This window comes from Arachis hypogaea, chromosome 13 (assembly GCF_003086295.3).
Source record: "Arachis hypogaea cultivar Tifrunner chromosome 13, arahy.Tifrunner.gnm2.J5K5, whole genome shotgun sequence".
Classification (NCBI taxonomy): Eukaryota; Viridiplantae; Streptophyta; class Magnoliopsida; order Fabales; family Fabaceae; genus Arachis; species Arachis hypogaea.
In genome coordinates this window covers 129,532,190-129,541,246 of record NC_092048.1, presented here as the reverse complement: position 1 = coordinate 129,541,246, position 9,057 = coordinate 129,532,190, and the positions used below count along the sequence as shown (strand labels likewise).

Here is a 9,057-nt window from a genome sequence, read left to right as displayed (position 1 = left end):
CACATGTTTCAGTTCTAGTAGCTTTCTTTGCAAATTGCAATTGTACATGTCATCTTACTATCTTCTTCCACTACAGGACCCGCATATTAATCACAGGTAGAACTACCGTACCATATGTCTTCACCACAAAATCCTCTCTATCATTTTTTTGAACCGTAATATTATATCATCAATAGATTTTATTGTTTTTAAATGAGTGATTAATAAATAATATTTAAAAATATTAATTAAAAATATGATATTAAATTATTAAATTAAAAATATTATATTATTGGCTAAAAGTACTAGCCAATGTAGTGTGACTTTTTTTTTTATTATTTTCTTAGGTTTCAAAATATATATAGTTTAGGAAAAGTTTCAGGTATGCCAATTACTTTATTGGAAGATTGAAATTCCGATTGTTATGTCCATTAAGATATAAAATAAAAAAATGTTAATGGCTCTGATTGTTTTGAATGAAATTGTGGTAGAGTCTTTAATTTTGTAGTGTTGCAAAGACCTTAACCTGTAGTGCCGTTATACTAACATGAGGGTTTATTAATTACAGGCCATGTGTAGCTTGTCGCAGCTGGAGCTCAATCAGGCTAGTCAACTAATGTGGCGAGCCATTCTAACATATGCAGCCATAGCAGTTTTGGATCTAGGTATAATGGGCTTGTATGTTTTTAATAAAATAGAGTTTTTTTTTTGGATCTTATAAACATTAAAAGTAAAGGAAATAATATTGGAAAATATTGATTAATGATTTGATATTGTAGATAAGTTGGTGAACAAAAAATAAAAAAATTGTAGATAAAAAATTGAATCATAAATTTTTAGCAAAAAAAAATTGTAAATATTTTTATATGGCAATAGCTTATAAAGATAAAAAAGGTATTGACGATGTTATGAACATGCTGCGATTAATACAATAGTAAAAATTTTTAAAAATTTATTAGTTTTGCATAAGATGAAAAAAAATTAATCAAAGTTTATTTATAGACGTATATGGTCTAACTATAGTCATAATTTGATAAAAATTGGTAAAAAATTACTTGTAAGTAAATATACATGATTATGATTATGGATACAATTAATGTTACTTAAGTGAAAAAAAAATTTAAATGTTGAATGACTTTAGATTTGACTCAGATAATGATGAAGTGAAAAAAAAAATATAAGACACTTTTTATATATATTAGAAAAAAATTGAATGAGTGAAGTATTTAAACGTTTATAAACTCGAAATTTTTTTATTTTTATAAATAAAATAAATATGATAATTATTAAAATAAATAATTTAAAAATTATTTATCGTTTTAAATTTTAGGGTCTTATTTCGTTTACTAAACGAGATAGGACACGTCAGCTGTCATGTGGGTATCTCGTTTATACTGTAAACGACATATATGAAATGTTCATCTCGTTTACAGTGTACACGAGATAGATACAAGATGGTTGAATTTGGAAAACTTGAATTATTATGATAATCAAACATTATTAAAATATTAATTAAAAAATTATTAATTTGACAAGCATTATCTCATTTACAGTGTAAACGAGATACCCACGTAGCAGCTGACGTGTCCTATCTCGTTTACAGTGTAAACGAGATACACGCAATGCCATCTCATTTACACTGTAAACGAAATAAGACCCTGGAATTTAAAACGGTAAATAATTTTTAAATTATTTATTTTGGTAATTATCATATTTATTTTATTTAATAGTAGTTTTATAAATTTATAATTTAGAATGGTATTCTATTAATTCCAATATTTTTTTACAGCAGGAACTTAATTACAAAATCTGATAGAATATAGGGAGTCAATCGAAAACAAAAAATATAGGCACCTAATTAAAAATTTAATGAAACTATAAGACTAATAAAATAATTAAACCATGTAAGTTTTAGAATTTAGAGTAAAAAAAACATTGTTTAGAGTTTAGAATATAGATTTTTAATAAGAGGAATTAATTACATATAATATTAGTACATATTATATCTATAATATTATTGACTCATTTATTTATGAAAATGTTATGGTTCATGGTTCAACTATGAGGGTTTATTTTAGGATATAGAATTGGGTTATAAAAGTTTATTTTTTAAAGTTTAAAGAAATATTAGTACATATTATATCTATAATATTATTAATTAAATCACTTTTAAAAAATTTATGGTTGATAGAACAGAATTAAGGATTTACTGTAACACCTCACTACCAGAATGTCACGCTTCCGGCTGTGCCACTCTAATTGCAAGAAATATTACGACTACTTTATATACTTAATATTAAAATAGGAGCCTGTGACTCAATACCGTATTGCTGATTTCTTTGAAAATCGGAAATAAATACTTTATCTTAAAAAAAAAACAAGCAGGCATAGATTCATATACATGACTTCTTACATAATATCTTATAATATAATATATATAAATCATACAACTCCTATCCCTCTTACAAAATTGTAATAACAAAGACAAGGGAAGAAAATCTAATTAATACAACATATAAAACATACACGCAGTTTAACTCTTCTTATTGCTTTCTCATCTGGTTCCTGAAAAGATTAAGCTGTAGGGGGGTGAGAACCTAACCACATGGTCTCACCACGGAGTTTCAAAGTTGTCATAAGAAGATACTTAATAAGAAAACTGTTTTCAAGCTCAGTGATTATCATTGCCTTATGAATCTTTTAAAAACCAACAGATAATCATTCAAAACCTTTTCAAAGAAACAATGGTTAATCTTTCAGAAATTTGAAACCTTTTCTTTTTTATAAGAAAAACCTCAATCAGAAACCAACCACGCAAACAAACAACACAATCATTAATTCAGCACCAAAGTTCATTCTCAAATGTAACACATCAGGACAAACACAGGCAAGACAGACAAGGAAAGCACAAGTAGGTAGCAGCAACAGCAAACAGTTCAAGTAGCAGTTAAGAACAGTTTAGCAATTAGGCAAACCAAAACAAGTTCAAACTCAAGCAAAGCATATAAATGCATATGATGCATGCCTATCCTATGGCTGATGAGGCTCATCTGTCGGTTATCCAGCCAACCCGACAAGTCTGAATTGTCCTTAGACTGTCCCCCGACGTGCATCCCCAAGAGTCTATGCATAGTTTTTTTTCTCAAATAATCAATATTGCTCAATGGGGGTAACATTCCCGGGAATTTATATAGTGCTCGGTCACACTTACGTCGTAGGGTCAACAGAGTATCGAGTTCTCAACCTGGTACACGTGGTGGCAAGCCACGGCACTTAATCCAGGGAACCTCGTATCTCAGATATTTCAAATTCATAAGCCACATAAATAATTCATTCATCATTCATCAATATCTAAGCCATTCTCAGTTTCATCATCATTCATCAATCCGTATCTCATTTTCAATTTCCAATTTCATTCAAAATCATATTTCAAAGAAAATCCTCATCATCCTTCTTTCCATTCCGTTCACTAACAATTCCCAATCCAAAACATAACTCTTCCTTTGATAAATAAAGTAATCTTAAACCATGTAATGCTTAAAATTAAACCTTTTTAGAATAATTACTTTAAATAAAACTTCTAATTTTATAAAATTCCGGCAGCATCTCCTCTATAACTCGGACACTGCCACCCTTTTCGGGTCCCATCCAAACATTTCTCATCCATTTCCAAATCTCAAACATTTTTCAAAATTCAACTAGTTCCAAATATCAAATTACTTCCAAATCGAACCAATTCCAATAATAAAACGCCTTATAAAATCAAACCAGCTCAAGTATTAAATAATTTATAACATCAGACCAACTCAAAATCAAACTGCTTTAACTCCAAACTAAGAAAATCACTTTTCATAATAATCAGGTAAATAACTTTTCAAATCCATTTCTTATCAACAACCATACGTCACTCAAGCAATCAAACAACCACATCCACAAGACATACATAATCACATAAATATATTTTTTGCATTAATATCTATTTATAACAACTCTGTAATATAAAATAAATTTTAAAAAAAACCCTACCTCGAATAGTCAAAACCCAAACACAACGTGTCAATTAAACTCCTTTCCCTCAGCCCGAAAACAACGGCGTCAACTCCAACTAAATTCGCAGCGACAACAGCCTTAAAGGCACCAGCCAATAACAGTAACTCCACCCTAAAATATTATCATCGCGTAAAATTCAATAATCTATAATAGGACAGCAACTGAAAGAGTTCGGAGCAAGGATGTGATGGAACATTTTTATAAGGTAGGACAGAATTAATAGAACATTATAACGGCACAAGGTACAACTAAATTAGCCTTACCAGAGAAATATAAGAATGGAACCATAGCAGCTCCGGTGACAACTCCCAATGATCCGCACAGTGGCAGAGAGCTTCGATGGCGACGCAACAGCTAGGTGTTGCATGCGACAACCATAAAACTCAACATGCAAGACCCGAAACTCGACCCTACGCAACCTACATTTCAGAATTTCACCAAATTCTTAATATAGCACATATACACTAGATACCGCTGTAGAGTTCCGCGACCTGGACCTTCGCGAAGGTGACGGCGAAACAGAACGCGACGACGACGATACCGCTGGCGACGGTGGGGACCCAACGAAGCTGGCGGCAACGGGTTTCTTCCACGCTTGCGAGCACAACAGCGGCAATGAAGAGGACGACCCGGAAGCAGTGACAGCGCGATGCCCCTCACGGCGCCTTCCTCCCTCGCACTTCTCTGCTCCGGCGATATGCTAAACGGCGACGATGACGGGACGGTGGCGACCGTGGGCTCCTCGCTGGCGCCGTTCCTCCTCTCTTCTCCCTCGATACCCATTTCTCCCTTCCCTGTCTTTCTTTCTTCAAGCTTCCCCTATTTCTATTCTTTTCCTTTCTTTCTTTTTTTCTTCCCTGCCCCCACTTCGTTCTTCCCTTTCTTTTGTTTCTTCTTTTTTTTTTCTGAAGGCTGATGTATAAGGGGTGAGGGGGTGGCGGTGGTAAATTAGGATTAGGATAGGGTGTTTTAGATAGTTTTAATAAAATTAGGGGTATAGAATATTAATTAAAAACCTAATTTTAGTCTATTAAAATTACTTTGAAAATGTTATTTGATTATTAATTTATTAATTGACTTTTAATAGAATATTTTAATTTAAAATTAAAGATAATATAATTAATTTTCTTTGTTTATAAAATTAAAATATTAAATTTTAGAATCTCTATTATTTAACTAAATTGTATAAAATTCTTATTCTTTTGCTACTGTTAAGCTGTATAATTTAAATATACAAAATTATTCAATAATTATAAAATTAAGTAAAATTTTTAATTTAATTGTCAAAATTTGATTTAATTACTTTTAATAAAATAATTTCTAAAAATAAAGTCTTTAATGAATAAATAAATTAAAATTAACTCATAATAATATTTTTCGAAAATTATGGATCTTACATTTACTGTTAAGAATTTAGGGTATAGATTTTGTTTTATAAAATTTGAGTTAGAAAGTTTAAAGCAATATCAATGATTTTATGATTTACTATGTATGAGTTATGTTACAACATTGCATAATTATTCATTTCTAAATAATTATGGTATAAGATTTTTCAGTTTAGGTATCTAATTTAATCAAGCTCCTTTTGAAAAAATAATTTAAATAATAAATATTTATATGAAAAATAGTTTATAAATAAGTTATTTTGTATTTGATTTTTTAGTTTTAAAAGTGTTTATATTAAAAAAAATGTGATAAAATGCTTTTTATTATGAGAGAAATTTTTTTTTTAAACTTTTCTATAACCACTTAAATAACTTCTTAAAAAGCTACAATTTAGTTTTAAAAATTGTATCAGACATTAATATTACTACTTTTTATAAGTCAAAAACTAAAAAAAAAAACTTTTAAAACTTTCCAAACGAACCGATAATATTAAAACTTTAGTTAGTATTTAAACGCAGATTTAAGGTTTAACAAAGTCATAATGATTTTAGTTAATTTTGAACTATTCCTTTCCTACTTTATAGAAAGTGCATAATTTATTTTTTTTTATTTTAATTTTTATTGCATAGATTCTGTTGATAGACATTTTTGTTATATTAAATAAATTGATATTATTTATATTTTTTTGAATTATATTATAAATTTAGAGCACATAGTTTATGACAGTTTTACGTTTTTTAAAATTTATATTTAGTTCGAAAACACTTGTGTTACGTTAAAGACATCAATATTAATTTAAGTTTTCTAAAAGTTGTATATTTATATAATCAAATCATTCATTATTTATCAAATAAAAAAAGTTTTATGATTAACAATAAAGTTAAAATTTAAAGTTAAAGATTTATACATGGTTTGACAAGTTTTTATTTTTTTTATTAAGGAAATTAAAGTGGCTATTTATTGACGTTGTTGAATGGTTTTTTATTATATTTATACTATTTTTGAATTATTCATTAATCTCTTATTAATGATTGGAACATGTAGTTTATCGCAAAATTTTTTTACTAAAAATAGAAAAACTTAAATTCATAATTTTTAAATAAATATAAAAAAATATACTATTTAAGCTATACTCAGATAATTTATCGCAATTTGGGTTGTTAAAGGTTTGTGTTTTATATAAGTTGCAAATTTATTTTATATTCATTAATCTATGTTTGAGTTGCGCACTACTAGACAAGCACTTTTACGCATAATGGGCTCTAACTGTTCCTGCTTTGCCAATCCATCAAGCCACCCCAACGAATCCAACTACTTTGGCTTCTCGCTATTGGCTAGAGCTAATATTAGGAGAAGCTTATAAGCTATCCTTTAATGTCTTTTACATCCTATTTTGAGGGGCTTTTTAGTCCTTTACCTACCACATAACGACAAAACTGAAACTCATTACTGGACCGTACATGGAACTCTGCTCTTCCAAAAAGTACACATTCATACCAGAAAGTCTTCCTATAGTTTATATCTAGGTAACTATATATTTAAATAAAGATGATAAAAACATCTTCTTATAAAGATGCTTTGTTTAAAAATATGACTTATTTATTTAACTATATTTTAAAGAAAAATAAATTTTTTATAAATATTAAAATCTAATCATACAATTCATCATTAAAAAAAAATATTTTTACATAAAAACAATTATAAAATCTGTCTTTATATATATATATAACTTGTATTATTAAGTGTGTTGTGTAGTAGTTGAGCAAATTGCATTGCAACATCAAAATTCAACAGTTCTTATAATTTAAAATATTTATTATTGTGGTAATTAAAATTTTGTATATATTGTATGGTTTAATAATTTTATAAGTGTGTCTCATTATTTTTCTTTTAATATTTACATATGTATACTTAGTTTTGATTTAGGGAGCAAGCTCCGCCACAAAAAGGAGTACAGTATTGGCATTTAATTTGTATGATATTAAGATTATATTCTTGTAAATATTTTTAATTGGATAAAGTAACTTATATCTAGTTATATATAAATAAAATTTTATATATAAAAATTTAATTCTATCCAATATGTAATAATACTATTGTTACGATGGGTAACCGGAGATTAATGGGTTGGACTCGTTGGGTTGGCCCAATCGTCTGAGGAAGGAAGCCTCCGAGCGGATCCGTGTCTTTGGAGCCTCCGTCCGACTTGTGAGTGTGAGAGAATGGGGGGTGGTACCTGTAAAGACACTCCGATGCCTAAGTTAGCAAGGGTGTAAGCAGGTCTAGAGAGTATTGGGACTTAGTAACACCTGAGGGGTGTCAGTGTATTTATAGTGGTGAGCCAATAACCACCGTTGGAGTAGTTCCACCTTTTAAGGGGAATAACCGTCCCTTTATCTCAGAGAAGTTGGGATATGGCTCCTGGAAGTGGGTTGAGAGATTTTAGGGGCAGTTACTTATTTGAATGAGCGTTATCTGCCAGCTAGCCTCCATTCCCGACTTCTTTAGAGCAAGTCGTGGTAGTCACCGACCTCTTTGAGGGAAGGTCAATGCAGAGTGAGGGTCAATCCTTTGGATTGGGCCTCTTGTTTGTTCCTGGGCCTTGGCGTTGGGCTAGGGTATGAACAGTGCCCTTACTCGAGCCCAATCTCCTTTTAGGAGGTGGGGTCGAGTATCTCAACTCAGGTTTGTAACCAACTTGGTGATGAACCGACGTGATTTTCTAGAACCGACGTGTTTTCAAAATTTCTCAACAGTCGCGTCTAATCAAAACGTCGCGTCCGTTAGGAATTTGCGTATTCACACGCGGGGATCAGTTACATTGGTAACGGTGCACCTCTTTAATGAAGGCCTCCATTTTTACCATTATGCCCCTAACGTATTTATAAATACTTTCCCTCTCTTTCTTTGTTTCGTTTCTGAAAACCTTCGCATTTGCTTTCCTTGTTCAAAAGAAGAAAATACTCTGTTCGCGAGGATTCCTCCTTTCTCTGAGCCTCTACTGTCCTATCCTTTTTCAAGCAAAGGTTAGTTCTTTTCTCTACTCTCTTTTTAAGAAATGCTTTCGTTTGCATGTTTTTATTTTGAGAGGAGGGTTGACTTATAGGCTTAGCGACTTTATTTTGTTTGAGGATTTTGTCCCAGGCCCTTAGAGACCCTGTTTTTTATCTTTTTTTCTTTTTCCTTTGTAGGTTTCGCTATCCCCTTTATTTAGGAAAAGATGTCTTCTGTAGAATCCCTCGCTCTGTGGGTGGATGTTACGGTTCTTGGGGAAGAACCTTTTGTAGATACTGACTACATCATCGATTTTCGCACTCATCATAGGATTTGTGCTTCTGATGAGGATGAGCCAAAATACGAACTGGTTGCCCCGGGTCTGGAAGACCGGGTTTGTTTTGGAAGGGCTTCTGATGAGGACCTTCATTTCTTTTTTTATGTATGAGAGTCTCTTCACTCGACTGGGAGTTTTTCTACCTTTTTCCTCTTTTGAGATTTCTATTCTGCACCATTGCCGTGTCACCCCTACTCAACTTCATCCCAACTCTTGGGGTTTTTTGAAGGTTTACAAACTTATTAGCCAGGCTTTAGATTTTCCGACCTCTTTGAGGATTTTCTTTTATCTTTTCCATATGACCAAGCCCT

The 9,057-nt window shown here is 30.9% G+C and overlaps 1 long non-coding RNA gene across 1 annotated transcript; it reads right to left on the bottom strand.

The window, feature by feature from the left end:
* Positions 1 to 2,395: 2,395 nt before the first annotated feature.
* Positions 2,396 to 4,922, bottom strand: LOC140178200 (uncharacterized). The gene is made up of 3 exons (XR_011870462.1): positions 4,293 to 4,922; positions 4,006 to 4,140; positions 2,396 to 2,558 (listed from the first exon to the last, which is right to left on the bottom strand). It is a non-coding gene; the product is annotated as an uncharacterized lncRNA (long non-coding RNA).
* Positions 4,923 to 9,057: the final 4,135 nt, after the last annotated feature.